The sequence below is a fragment of the Patella vulgata genome, chromosome 6 (assembly GCF_932274485.2).
Source record: "Patella vulgata chromosome 6, xgPatVulg1.2, whole genome shotgun sequence".
Taxonomy (NCBI): domain Eukaryota; kingdom Metazoa; phylum Mollusca; class Gastropoda; family Patellidae; genus Patella; species Patella vulgata.
Genome location: NC_065884.2, coordinates 71,737,573 through 71,752,023, shown reverse-complemented (window position 1 = coordinate 71,752,023; position 14,451 = coordinate 71,737,573). Strand labels below are relative to the sequence as shown.

At 36.1% G+C, this 14,451-nt stretch overlaps 1 protein-coding gene across 5 annotated transcripts in view; it reads right to left on the bottom strand.

Moving 5' to 3' along the window:
* The window catches only part of LOC126825503 (oxysterol-binding protein-related protein 8), a 92,026-nt gene that overhangs the window by 42,401 nt on the left and 35,174 nt on the right, over positions 1-14,451 (bottom strand). The window contains exon 1 of one of the 5 annotated variants that reach the window (XM_050555139.2): positions 12,523-12,642. The exons of the other annotated variants lie outside the window; for them this stretch is intronic. The gene's annotated coding sequence lies outside the window, so the exon portion shown is untranslated. Of the gene's footprint in view, positions 1-12,522; positions 12,643-14,451 lie in introns of those variants that run through there. 5 annotated transcript variants of the gene reach the window in all.

Here is a 14,451-nt window from a genome sequence, read left to right as displayed (position 1 = left end):
TGACCGAGGCTAGGCAGAAATTTCATTCGCTTAGTTTTCGGTTCATAGTGGATCAATTTGAATGAAATTTTCAGCAAATTGCCTTTACGGTATCTAGTTTTGAACTATTATAATGAGAACTGCCAACTCGTTATCTAATCTCCCATAATGTATCTTTAAGAATCGAGAAATTAAACGCTTGTAAACTGGACAGCGAGTGGACACTCATTATCAAAATTAATTGGTCAGCTTTAAACTGGACACAACGTCACAAGTACAAATTAGATGACTTTTAGTGATTCTAAATGATTTTTACAAATTTTTAAACAAAGACCTGATGCTAAACCAATGCGAGAGAGAGAGACAGAGAGAGAGAGAGAGATGGGGTTTAAGGTTTAACCTACACTCCACACAAACTAGGTCATTTGGTTTTGGGACCAACACATGGTTCAATTCTACTTCAATAATTCATTTACACGTAGGGGTCTTTAGCAGTGGGAGGAAACCAGACGACCCAGAGAAAACCCACGAGGTTGGACAGGCGACCCTATTCCTTATCATGTACAACTGGGGAATCGAAAACCACACCAGTTGACTCAATGACAGACTTTATAATACCGGCTGCACTGACAAAGAACAAGACCTATTATCAATCAAAAAATAAACTTTATAAAGAGACTTGATATCAAGGACTCACAAATCTCTTATCAGTATCAGTAATACAAGCATAGAGACTGGATATCAAGGACTGACAAGTTTCAAAGCAAAATCCAGAACGTCTTCACAAATCCCATGATGATTTACTTTACAAGATATGGTATTAAGATCCTGACTCCATTAGTCTATGAATAATAATAACATCATCCTAGTCAGTCATACATCATTAATTGACGTACTAATCAATGATTCAACAGCTCTGGGCCAATTATTAACTAACATTTCATCAGTAGGATAACTAAAATATATAGAAGATGATATCTACAAGGTCAAGGTTAATATATAGTATCTTTCTAACGTGGTATATAAGTAAGATGTCAATATATAGTAACTTCCTAAGATGGAAAAACTGAGATATTGAACACTATTTACAAAGTTCAGGTCATTTTATAGTAACTTTCCAACATGTGCACATGGTATAAGTGATATTGAACACTATTTACAAGATCCAGGCCCCAAGTTCACAAAGCATTCTCAGACTTAAGTTGAGAATTTACTCAAAATTGTTTGCCTTATTTTAACTAAAATATAGCCTTTTATAATAATTGTGTTGTTTGAATGTATCAAATACATCAATAATAAACTATGTGCAAAGTTTTGTGTTTCTGCATCAAAGATATTTTAGAGGTGTAAATTCTCTCTTCGGGTATAACAGACTTCGAATGATTCTTCAATTCTTTAATATACCGGAACATAAATATACATATATCGTCATACAGTACTGACAGGCCAGTTACTGCACTTAGTAAGGGATCCTAACTAGTGACTGCCTTCAATGTACAAATTTTGTAATATTTAAGGAAAATCAGATAAAAAGATAAAAGTAAATGTAATTAAAACTGACATGTCGATAGATGAACAATGCATAAAAGATTAAACAATATAATAAATCAACAAAAACAATAGATGGGATTAACTTAGTTACCAATGACAGCTTGAAAAGTGGTGACAGGTTAACGACTTACTAGGAAGTTGACCTTACAGTGGTTAATTTAAGAAGCATTAATTATATTAGCGATAGCAGATTATCACACCATTATAATATTTCTCATAAACAGTGATTGAAAGTTGAGCAAATTCTCAACTTAAGTCTGAGAATGCTTTGTGAACTTGGGGCCAGGTCAATTTATAGTAACTTTCTAACATGGTATAACTAAGATATTGAACACTATTTACAAGGTCAATATGTAGTAACTTTCTAACATGGTATAACTAAGATATTGAACACTTTTTACAAGGTTCAGGTCAATTTATAGTAACTTTCTAACATGGTATAAGTAAGATATTGAACACTATTTACAAGGTTCAGGTCAATATGTAGTAACTTTCTAACATGGTATAAGTAAGATATCAAACACAACATCTTAAGGGCTAGACACTATCCTAGTCACTCCCTCCGCCCTTCACCACTGACACAGGCAAACTACTGGTAAAGATCTCTACATGCATCCACACAAGATTGATATAAAATTAAACCATGTGTTAGTCCCGAAACAAGCTACTTTGTGATGATTGGATATTAAACCCCATTTCTCTCTCTTGTCCTGTATAATAATAGGCCTCTCCATTTCAATTACAACGTAACTGTACGGTCTTTATTTCATCAATTACCAGAATGAATTTGTGTTGTAGAGACCTCATTACACAGCATACCTCTCAAAAATTCATTCATTAAAGACACTGTAACTTGAATAGTAAAAATTGAATACCTTTAAAAATAACGGTACTCAACAAATGAAATTGAATAGATCATCTACAATCACATGTTACACTGACTCGTAGGTTAAATTGAAATCTACTCTACATAATTATACAGGAAAATATTAAATCAGGTGTTTTATTCATGTATAGAATCATACAGGTAATAAAACATGTGACAATTGTAAAAACATTGTTGATTAGATAAAAGGTCAAGCGAGGTGAGGTCAAGTAAATTTAACGCAATCTGGTTATTATTGTGTAGATATACAAACTCTATTATCAAGAAAATAATAAAATGAAAGTAAGGTTTTATTATAATGATATTGAGGACTTATGTTGGATCAAGCCAATCACCCCAGCTCTCAAAACAACAGATTACTGGAGTCAGGATCAAGCCAGTCACTCTCTCAAAACAACATTTTGTTTGTTTACTCAACTTGCATGAAAACAGTGGTATAGTTTGACTTTCTTCATTAGTTTTATATCTAAAGCCTTACAACGACAAAAAATCATAGACTTTGTCTTACAAATCAATGATCAATACAAAACCAATATCTGACAAACCAAACTGATTCCAAATAAGATCCATTCCGAAACTAAACACAAGAGTACAATCAAACGTAGATTAAAAGACAGTATTCCATGGTTTACGGAACTAATACGTTAAATTGTCATCATGTCTATCATCATAAAATACACATCACAAGATACGGATGTGACAAGATTGAAAACTACCAGTAGACACATACAAAAATCAATTGTTAATTTTCTTGTATTTGAAGTTGGTTTCCGATAAAATCCTCTTTTTTATGCTCGACTAATTATAAGCTTTGATTACGCGATATCGTCTTGACCTTTGTAAAGGATCACTCTTTCCAATAAATAGCTTAAATGAGAGAGAGAAATGGGGTTTAACGTCCACTGGACACAAACTAGGTCATTTTGGGACTAACATACGATTTAATTTTATTTCAATAATTCGCTTGCACATAGGGGTCTTTAGCAGTGGGAGGAAACCGGAGAAAACCCGCAAGTACAACGGGGGAATCGAAACCAGGCCAGTTGACTCAATGACAGACTGTATGGTACGGCACGCATGTGCTAACCATTCGGCCATCCAACCCCCTCAGTGTAAATGAACAACATATAACAGTATGCAGAATTTAGTTGCCCAGAACATACATAGATGAATAATCTCTATTTTTCAAACATCCATCAAAGATAGAGAGAGAAATGGGGTTTTACGTCCACTCGACACAATCTAGGTCATTTCGGGACTATCCATTATCTTTCACTAATTAGATTGCTTGCACGTAGGGGTCATTAGAAGTGGGAGGAAACCGGAGGACCCGGAGAAAACCCACGAGGTTGGACAGGCGATGCTACTCCTTGTCACGGACAGGAGGGGAATCTGAACCACGCCAGTTGACTCAATGACAGACCTTATGGTCCAACACGCACCCGTTAAACGATTCGGCCACCCAGACCCTCCACATATATAATAACACAAGAATCATTGTCAATTTCATTCACCAAAAACAAATTTAATAGTACCATTAAATCCTTTCTAAAAAATTGGTTAATGGTTAATCTAAAAGGGCCAATCCCGATAATATTTTGCAGAATAAAACTGCTTAATTTTGTGTTAAAATCCCTTAAAATTCTCTACGTTAGGGCCGAGCAACTAACTCAACATATGAGATACGTTTTTAAACAACTTAAACCGTCAGTCTTTATCTGGAAATGGAGACCGGTAACCCAAGCTGTATTATGCGGTGTCTGGATGTAACAAGACTTTTATGTTATAAAAATAATGTGTAGGTGACAATTTACCTTTCGTTATCAAGTACAGCACATGAGTCATTCATAGTATAGACCTCTGAAGGAATGGAAATCGATTATTCGTCATCCAACGAAAAAAATTACCCGAAATCTTAAAAGGGTCCCATGTCCGGATAAGCAGTTTTGACGTTCACGCCCAAACGACTCAATATTTTGAGCTGAAATTTTGAGGCAAGATAAATACACCATTCCTCTATATTTTGGCTCTTAAATTTCATACGTACTCAGACTTTTATTTTTGAGACTCTGTTCAAATCGGGACAATCCCTTTAAGTTATTTTAAAATGTATAAGACTGTGACCATTTGGTATCTTATTGGGAAAAAACCAAGAAATATTCTCTTACTTTCCATATCTTGCACCTTAAATCATCCAAAATAAACCTGTGCCTAGCTTGTGTGTGTTTAGCACCACAGAAGATCACAGCACCGTAGCTTGTGTGTGTTTAGCACCGTAGCTTGTGTGTGTTTAGCACCACAGAAGACCGTGACCATTTGGTATCTTATTGGGAAAAAACCAAGAAATATTCTCTTACTTTCCATATCTTGCACCTTAAATCATCCAAAATAAACCTGTGCCTAGCTTGTGTGTGTTTAGCACCACAGAAGATCACAGCACTGTAGCTTGTGTGTGTTTAGCACCGTAACTTGTGTGTATTTAGCACCACAGAAGACCGTGACCATTTGGTATCTTATTGGGAAAAAACCAAGAAATATTCTCTTACTTTCCATATCTTGCACCTTAAATCATCCAAAATAAACCTGTGCCTAGCTTGTGTGTGTTTAGCACCACAGAAGATCACAGCACCGTAGCTTGTGTGTGTTTAGCACCACAGAAGACCGTGACCATTTGGTATCTTATTGGGAAAAAAACAAGAAATATTCTCTTACTTTCCATAACTTGCACCTTAAATCATCCAAAATAAACCTGTGCCTAGCTTGTGTGTGTTTAGCACCACAGAAGATCACAGCACCGTAGCTTGTGTGTGTTTAGCACCGTAGCTTGTGTGTGTTTATCACCACAGAAGATCACAGATTGGCCATAGAGACTTTAGGTCCTGCACCGTAGCTTGTGTGTGTTTAGCACCGTAGAAGATCACAGATTGGTCGTAGAGACTTCTGGTCCTGCACATACAAACTTTTCACACGGTTTCTTGCGGCTGGTCTGCGAGCTACCAAACCCTACGATCTGTGCTTGTCAAAACACCTACGTTGGGTTGTGATCTAGAGTTAACTACAACTCTGCTACAATTAACACCTACGACAAATTAACACCCTATTAACAGTACATCCCTGGTGCCATATTGACAAGATTCTATTTCAGTTGGGGATCGATGAAGGCCATACTCTCCCAGAAATAATTCCGAGGTAACACTCCCCAGTCAACATAATTTGTCAAGGTACTAACACTCCCTTCCCCCCCCACCCTTCCCCCAGTCAACAAATTTGTCAATGAACATCATGTAAACACTCCCCAATCAACTATAATTACAAGTTAACACTCACTAATCAATATTCCAAGATTAGATTTAAGTGTTTAATTCAGGATGTTGATTCTAAAATTACAACAGTAAAGTAAGGGTACCACCGGTAACATGATTAACAAGAATGGAAATGAATTACCGGTCACAGATACAGTCGGGTGTAACATACGATTCAATTGTATTTCAATAATTCGATTGCTTGCCCGTAGGGGTCTTCTGCAGTGGGAGGAAACCAGAGGACCCGGAGAAAACCCACAAGGATGGACAAGCTGACCTACCCCTTGTCACGAAAAAGCGGAGAAATGAAACCACGCCAATTGACTCATTGACAGACCTTATGATACAACGCGCATGCGCTAACCATTTGGTATCCTATTAGGAACGAACAGACAAATATTCTCTTACTTTCCATATCTTGCATATTAAACATACATTATGCAAGAGCTAAATCTGTCTGTTGCAGGTCTTTCTTTAGGCCTGAAATGTTATCTAAATTATTAATTAGACGTTAATTAACTGATCCAGGCCTTATGAAATAAGTTTAGGTCACACTGTTCGCTAACTTCATGCAGGCATATCTTAAAGTTACATTAGTTAAACATGCTATGCAAGAGCCAAATCTGCCTATTGCAGGTCTTTCTTTAGGCCTGAAATGTTATCTAAATTATTAGACATTAATTGACCTATCCAGAACCTAATTAACTCTCGATGGCATCGCTAGCCTGCGATATTTGGCAGATTGGAATACATTTTTTGAAAAATAATTAATCTTAAAAATGGATAATCGAGACTGTTTATTATCGTACCGACTCGGTGGTTGAAATTATTGCACACGTCTTGTCAAACCTTTAAAGGCTATAATATCTTTGCTCGCAATAATTTGAATGAAATTTTCAAATTATTCATTTTACATTATCCATTTTCAAACTATTATAGCAAGAATGGCTAGCTTTTTATCTAAATCTTACATAATGTATCTTTAACTATAATCATATGATATATCCCTACCTTCCCTCATACCAGTAGCCATGTTACCTTCCCTTCTCATCCCAGTAGATATAACATTAAAATCACTAAAACTATATTACATGTACAACATTTTATAAATCATTATGATACAGCTTTCTCCAGCTCAAGTACAGTGCTGATGTTATCCTATAAAACTTGTAATATATGTGAAATATAAGTATGTGTAAGAATGTATATGCTGTGACCTTTAACCTCAACATAATTAGTATAATTAAGTCTATAATGGATTAATATCTTGTATTAGTCACATAGTGTATGTGTGTGATAAGAGTGAACACTATGGGTATTTTACTATTATAGGAAATCATCTCTATAAGATATAACCTAACATTCCTCTGCAGTTATTGTAACATACATTAAACTTGATAGTTTGCACGTAATTAACATGCATTTGAACAACCCACACAATTACCTAAAGTTGGTTCCACTCACAAGGCTAATGATGGCCCAACTCACATGGATAATGATGGTTCAAATCGCATGGCTAATGATGGTTCCACTCAGGTGCCACTAACATGGATATTGATGGCCCATTATCATGGATGATGATAGCCACACTCATATGGACATGTGTTTAATGGTGAATGGGTTTATGTGATTTTGGTATATTGACATTCCTGACAAATCTCAGCAAACTAAATTCTCTTACAACTTGTTTATTTTCAGACAATTTATTGTGAAATTTCTGAGGATGTTTTTTAACAAATCTCAGCAACTTAAATTCTCTTTCAATCGGTTGAGCATCTTTTAAAAATACAAAAAAATCAAAGCTCGTACATGTTGCCATAGACAACCAATATTACTTTTGTCAAAAAAACTGTAGAAAGTCCCTTGATTCTCATCATGTATAGGAATGTCTCGGCCTATTAAATACACCACTACTAAAAACAAAATACACCAATCAGATTACAACACAGTATCCTATTTCATTTGGCATTTTATACTTTCAAGTTTTCTTTTTATTTGGTCTTACTTTGGAATGTGGAAGAGAGAGAGAGAGAGAGAGAGAGAGAGAGAGAGAGAGAGAGAGAATTTACTGTAATTTAGCCGACATTCAAACTACGATTTTGAATTACTTTTTTATTTAGATTTAATACTAGCAATTGCATTCTAACACTTTATTGTTCATCTCAATATCTGCAAAGAATCGGATTCGAATTTATCCAGAGAGAGAGAGAGAGAGAGAGAGACATAGTGGTTTAACATGCAGTAGACACAAACTAGGTCATTTCGGGCCTAACCTATGGTTCAATTCTATTTCACACCGAAGCGGTTTGACTGGCAACCCTAGTCTTTGTCATGTACAAGATGGGAATCAAAACCACGGCACTTGACTCCATGCACTCACGTTAAACAATTATATTTGGATGTTGTCTACAGGAATCAAAACCACGCCAGTTGACTCAATGACAGACCTTATGATACAGCTCGCACGTGCTAACCATTCGGCTATCTAACCCCCACAAATCACAATAATTCAATACATACAATGTACACGTACAGCACAGTCGATGACCGACGTACATTTGTAGCTGCTACTACGTCGGGTGACCTAATGACTTGCCTATTGATGTACATCAGCATTTTTATATTCTAACTATGAATGGATAAGCTCACGTGTTGACATCAAAACATATACCATATAGGATTATCACTAGAGACATTAACATAAATAAACAATAATGGATTAAATACTTCACTAATTAGCTTCTATCCTGATTGATATCAACTATGACACATTAAATACTATCTAAAACTGACTGGTCATTATGTTGAGTCATAAAACTGACTGGTCATTATGTTGAGTCATAAAACTGACTGGTCATTATGTTGAGTCATAAAACTACAATTGCCAAATCAAAGAGAGAGAGAGAGAGAGAAATGGGGTTTAAAGTCCACTCGACACAAACTAGGTCATTTTGGGACTAACATATGGTATAATTTTATTTCAATAATTCACTTGCGCATAGGTGTCTTTAGCAGTGGGAGAAAACCAGGGGACCCAGAGAAAACCCACGAGGTTGGACAGGCGACCCTACTCCTTGTCACGTACAACCGGGGATTCGAAACCACGCCAGTCAACTCAATGACAGACTTTATGATACAGCGCGCGCACGCTAACCATTCAGCCATCCAACCTCCCTGCCAAATCAAAGAAGTTCAATTATTTCAGAAATGAAACAATTTAATTATGTAAGTCATTAGAGTCAATTTGTCCTGTTATATTACATGCAGTACATATCAAGTGTAACATTTATGCTAACTCCTCATTAAAGATACATTATGTAAGATTTAGATAAAGAGCTAGCCATTCTTGCTATAATAGTTCGAAAGCAGATGATGTAAAATGAATAATTTGAAAATTTCATTCAAATTACTCCATTGCGAGCGAAGATATTAGCCTTTGAAGGTTTGACAAGACGTGTGCAATAATTTCAGCCACCGTACTGGTTGTTCGAAGCAAAGTCTCGCTCCTCCATTTTTAGCTTAAATCAAAATATGGCTGAACTGTTCTAATCTATTTAATATCAGAGAAATCTGATGACATCGAGAGTTGATTATGGCCTGGATAAGTTAATTAATGTCTAATTAATAATTTAGAAAACAATTCAGGCCTAAAGAAAGACCTACAATAGGCAGATTTAGCTCTTACATCATGTACGTTTAACTGCCAACTCAGTCAATTTGCGCTTTTATATTACATGCAGTACATCAAGTGTAACATTTCTACCAACTGTTCATTGACTGCCACCCCAGTCAGTTTTACCTGTTGACTACATGCAGTACATCATGTGAGTAAACTTGCTACTTATAATAGTTATATCTCTATGAAGATGATATCTTTTAACAAATCTTACTCCTCCCTTTCTCTTGGTACAATATACCTAATACATCACATGCTTGACCTACTTATAGAATCAACTACTACACCCACTGTGTAATTTTATATAATTGCTAGGTGCACTATGTCATCTGAATTATAGTCTTAATCCTTCAAGCTGCACAAATTTTACAGAGAGAGAGTTTAATGTCCACAAACTAGGTCATTTCAGGACTAACACATGGTTGAATTGTATTTCATTAATTCGATGGGCATAGGGGTCTTTAGCAGTGGGACTTAACTGGAGGACCCAGAGAAAAGCCACCAGTTGTAGTGAAAGGTAGCATCAGAGGCCATACGAGCGGCTTTTGACCCTATGACATCAGACATTGATTAATCAATCAGCGTTGACGTTTCTAGTGGTTTACCCCCAGTTCCATGCATCGTACGCCAAGAACTCGCCTTAACAGATGGCTTTATTGGCTAATCCCTCATAGAACACAGCTTATATAACAACTCTTCCAGATTCTAGTGTAGTATTAGTAAAGACAAGTAAAACAAAATTCTGAACAATAAAAAAAACTGAAATGAAATTGGATCTGTGTTTTAATCAGATTAACACTTACTCTCTATGTTTAAGTTGAACTACATGCAATTATAGAACTGGAAATAACACGGGTTACAATTCTATGGAATACGAAATTAAATGGGGTTTAACGTCCTACTGTTCTGCTCCGAACTGGGCTAATGAAGACGGGTATACACCATACAGTGTGCTATGAGGGAAATTTTGGCCAGACAGCGGCACTACAGCCTACTCTTATATATCGAATTCCAACTGCCAAGGGATCTTTTTCATAACAACTAAGAAGTACACGGGACCTCGGTTTTTCACCCTATCGGAATGACTAGACAGCTGTCCTTGCCAGGCCCTCCGTCCTACATCACTGACAAGGGGTCTTTAGCAGTGGGAATTAACTGGAGGACCCAGAGAAAATCTTGATGAACTTTCTCGGCCAATGCATGGATCGAACACGCGACCTCCGCGCTAGAGAGCCAGCATCTTACCCACTTAGTCTATGGAATACAGTTACTGTTTATTACTGTACAAAAAAAAAAAGCCTGGAAATAAGGCACCTGTCACAGACAATGTCAGGCACAGATTCAGGCTTTGTCAGGCACTAATCCTCTGGTGGCCTGTCATTTTGTCCGACACTGATTTGTCTTTTTTATTGATATTATTAATACATGTCTGGCACTAAGTTGAAAAAGTCAGGTACTATTTCATAAGTGCCTGACATTTTGTCAGGTACATCTAAAACTGTTATTTCTAGGCCTGTTGTGTACTGTACAATATATGTATATAATTAAACTCACATGACCACATGATCTGTACAAAAGTATATTAACTCAAAAGTACATCTACAAAAAAAACTCGATAAAATCCTCCGTAAACTACATCGGACCTGATCCCTAACAAGACTAAATCAATAACAACAAATTACTTCAACCCATGCTTTCATACTTACAACAATATCTATAATTACCGGTCTACACAGAATATAAATAGGTCACAAAATACATCTACCACTTTCATCGCTACACAGACCAGTAAACAACAAATATATTCTATAGTAATTACAAATCATTCAACAAGTTATATATACTTGTATGTAGGAAACTTGTCAAGCAGAGTCAATTTTTAGAGAGTCTGTCCATCCAGCCATCCCCGAATTTACTTGTACCTAGAAAACTTGTCAAGCAGAATCAATTCTCAGGGAGTCTGTCCATCCAACCTTCCCTTAATTTTACAATTTTACCTATTTTTAGGGAGTCTATGCATCCAGCCATCCCCAAATTTTACAATTTCACCTATTTTTCTAGGCGTTGTCCAGATTTATTTGCTTCAACGGGTGTGGTACATATATATATATATATACAGTTGAGATTTATATAAGTAAAATTAGAAATCAACCTACCAGTCCAAGTCAGGCATTGCTCTATTTTACTACATGTGCAATAAATCCTTTTAACTAGTGTCCTCAACAAAAAAAATTGTACAATCAGAAAAAATTTAAGATCATATATTGAATGAGCAACAAATCCTTTTAACTAGCGTCCTCAAAATAAATTGGTACAAATCCTTTGTACAATCAGAAAAAATCTAAGATCAAACATTGAATGAGTCGATAGTATGTAGCCTCTCCTTAAATATCCAAACCGATAAATCACCACAAAAAACTGATACAGTATAGAAAATACATCAATAAATTTAATATTCTTTCATATTATAATCCAAGTAGGCCTAGAACAACAGCATTTAGACTTTTTCCATTAATCATTTGGTCTCAAATGTCCTCAAGTTTCTTCACTGCACAATCACTGAATCACTGTTCAAATAAAATACATTAAGTAATACTGATTTAAGATTTGTAATAGGGTATTAAAAGATAATCTATACATAGGCTACACACAGGAGATATTTTATATAGACTAAACCTCTTCCCTAATCTTATTCACATATACATACTGATTAAAAATATTGTGTGGCCAAGCAGAAAAGACGCTGGCTCGCTTGTCTGAAGGTCACGTTTTCGATCCCTGCACTGGCGTTTTTCCGATGTGATTTCCCCTTAAGTCAGTGATGCAGGTCAGAGGGCCTGACAAGGAGGGCTGTCTAGTCATTCGGATGGGACAAACAAACGTGTATACATTGGCATGCACGTAAAAGATTGCCAAATGTCAAAGGATCTTTTACGTGCATGCCAATGTGTACACAGGATTTCGGCTTTTCATCCCATCCAAAGGATTAGACAGCTCTCCTTGTCAGGCCCTACTTCCTGCACCACTGCTGAGGGGGAAACCATGCTGGAAAATCCCAATGAACTTTCTTTGCCAATACCGGAATTAAACCCGCGACATCCAGACTAGCAAGCCAGCGTCTTACTCACTTAGCCACCATGGATCCCAGAATATTGAGTACAGACCATATATCCATATTATCTAGTTAACTAAATCATTGATTATAAACATTCTAGAAATTACTCCACTAATAATCCACTGTTTGAAAGAGATAATACGGGACACATTCATTCAACTAGCTTCCCTATTCTTATCCACAGTCAAAATCAGGTTAAAATACAGACCACATGATTTAGTGAATCACTTCATTCAGGTTAAACAGTCCTCCAATCTTATCCACTAAACAACAACAAATTGACATCCGTTTGTGGGTGGTTCCTGTATACACTGAACATTTTGACAAATAATAAAATTTAATGTCAAACATGCAAAACAAAGAAATATAAAAGAAAACAAAAATTTTTTTAAAAAGTTTATAAACATCCTGTTACCATCAATCATTTTGTTTCTATATCTCACATAAAAATAACCAATCGAACCACTGGTAATAAAATATAACACTGTTTTATATCTACATACAATTAAAGTGTGACAGTCCCAGAATTTTATTGCATTGACAGCTGTTGTGTGACGTGACGTGTCAGGTATTTATTATTAAATGCGACAGATTTTGAAAATTCCAATCTGGTTAAAATGCAGATCCTATTTCGTTTCCTTTTTTATAGTTTAAAATTTCCTTTTACTTTTTTTTACTAGACTAGGATCTGGAAGAGTTGTTATATAACCCACGTTCTGGATGATGTGAGGGATTAGCCAATGGAACGGTCTGTTACGTAGGACACCTGACGCGACCTAGCATGACCATCAAAAGTAAAAAAACCGAAATGAAATATAGATCTGTATTTTAATCAGATTGTGAAAATTCCAATTGTCAAGGGGTTCTTTTACATGCACCCAAACGTGGACACAGATCAACCCAATTTTCTTACAAGCTGATGGACTGGGCACTTTTTCATTGCCACGCCCTCGGTCCTCCTGCACCACAGACAAAGTAAAACCAGACTAAAAAATCAAAAGTGAACAAGCGTCATACTCCATGAGTCACACTGGATGTCAGTGTCTTATAATAAGAATTAACCAGACAGTATTTTCTTTCATATAAAGATGCAATCTGTTTTACAGACCTAATGCGACATCCGTCTTTTATCTCTGTCCAAGATGACGGACCTTTAAAAGGTCAGACTGCTATAGTCCTACGGGTGACGTCACATCATAATGTTTACCAACAAAACAAGATGCGGTATCTCACATCTTTTTGGTTGAAAAAACGGTCGATTAAGTTTAAAAACACAATATTAAGAATCCTTAATCAATTATAAACGGTGTTCAGTACAACAGGAAAATAATCCAAATGTTTCAAAAGCAAACAAACAGATAAAAACGTCAAATTGATGGTCACACGTGCGTTGTTTACATCGAACGTAGTAATATGAACAGGTACAGGCAGAATTATATCGTTTTACCCATTTTACGCCTCCGCGTACTATTTTCTGTACCAATTTACGCTAAATATGGAATATTTTTTATCCAGATATACTTCAAACACCTTTATTTATTTTTCTAATACTTAAAAAAAATGTTTCAGAATTTAATTTGTCGAAAGAAAAAAGTAGTAGTCATTAAGTCGCATCGATGTCATCCTTATCAGTGATTGTAGCGGCCAAGCGAATATTCACTGCGGATCAGTGTGATAAAGATGGACGGAGCTCAACGACATGTCAGTACCACTCAGACTACACATTCACCATACCGTATTATATTCCATACTTACAATCTATTAAAAATACCGATCTATATTTCCATTTGTTTTTTTTTATACTTTCAATGGCCTACACTACATGAAGATCTGACCGGTTGTAGTGTGAGGTCGCCTCAGAGGCCCTATGATGAAAGACATTGATAAATCAACCAGCGTTGACGTTTCTAGTGGTTTACCCACAGTTTCGCGCATCACACGC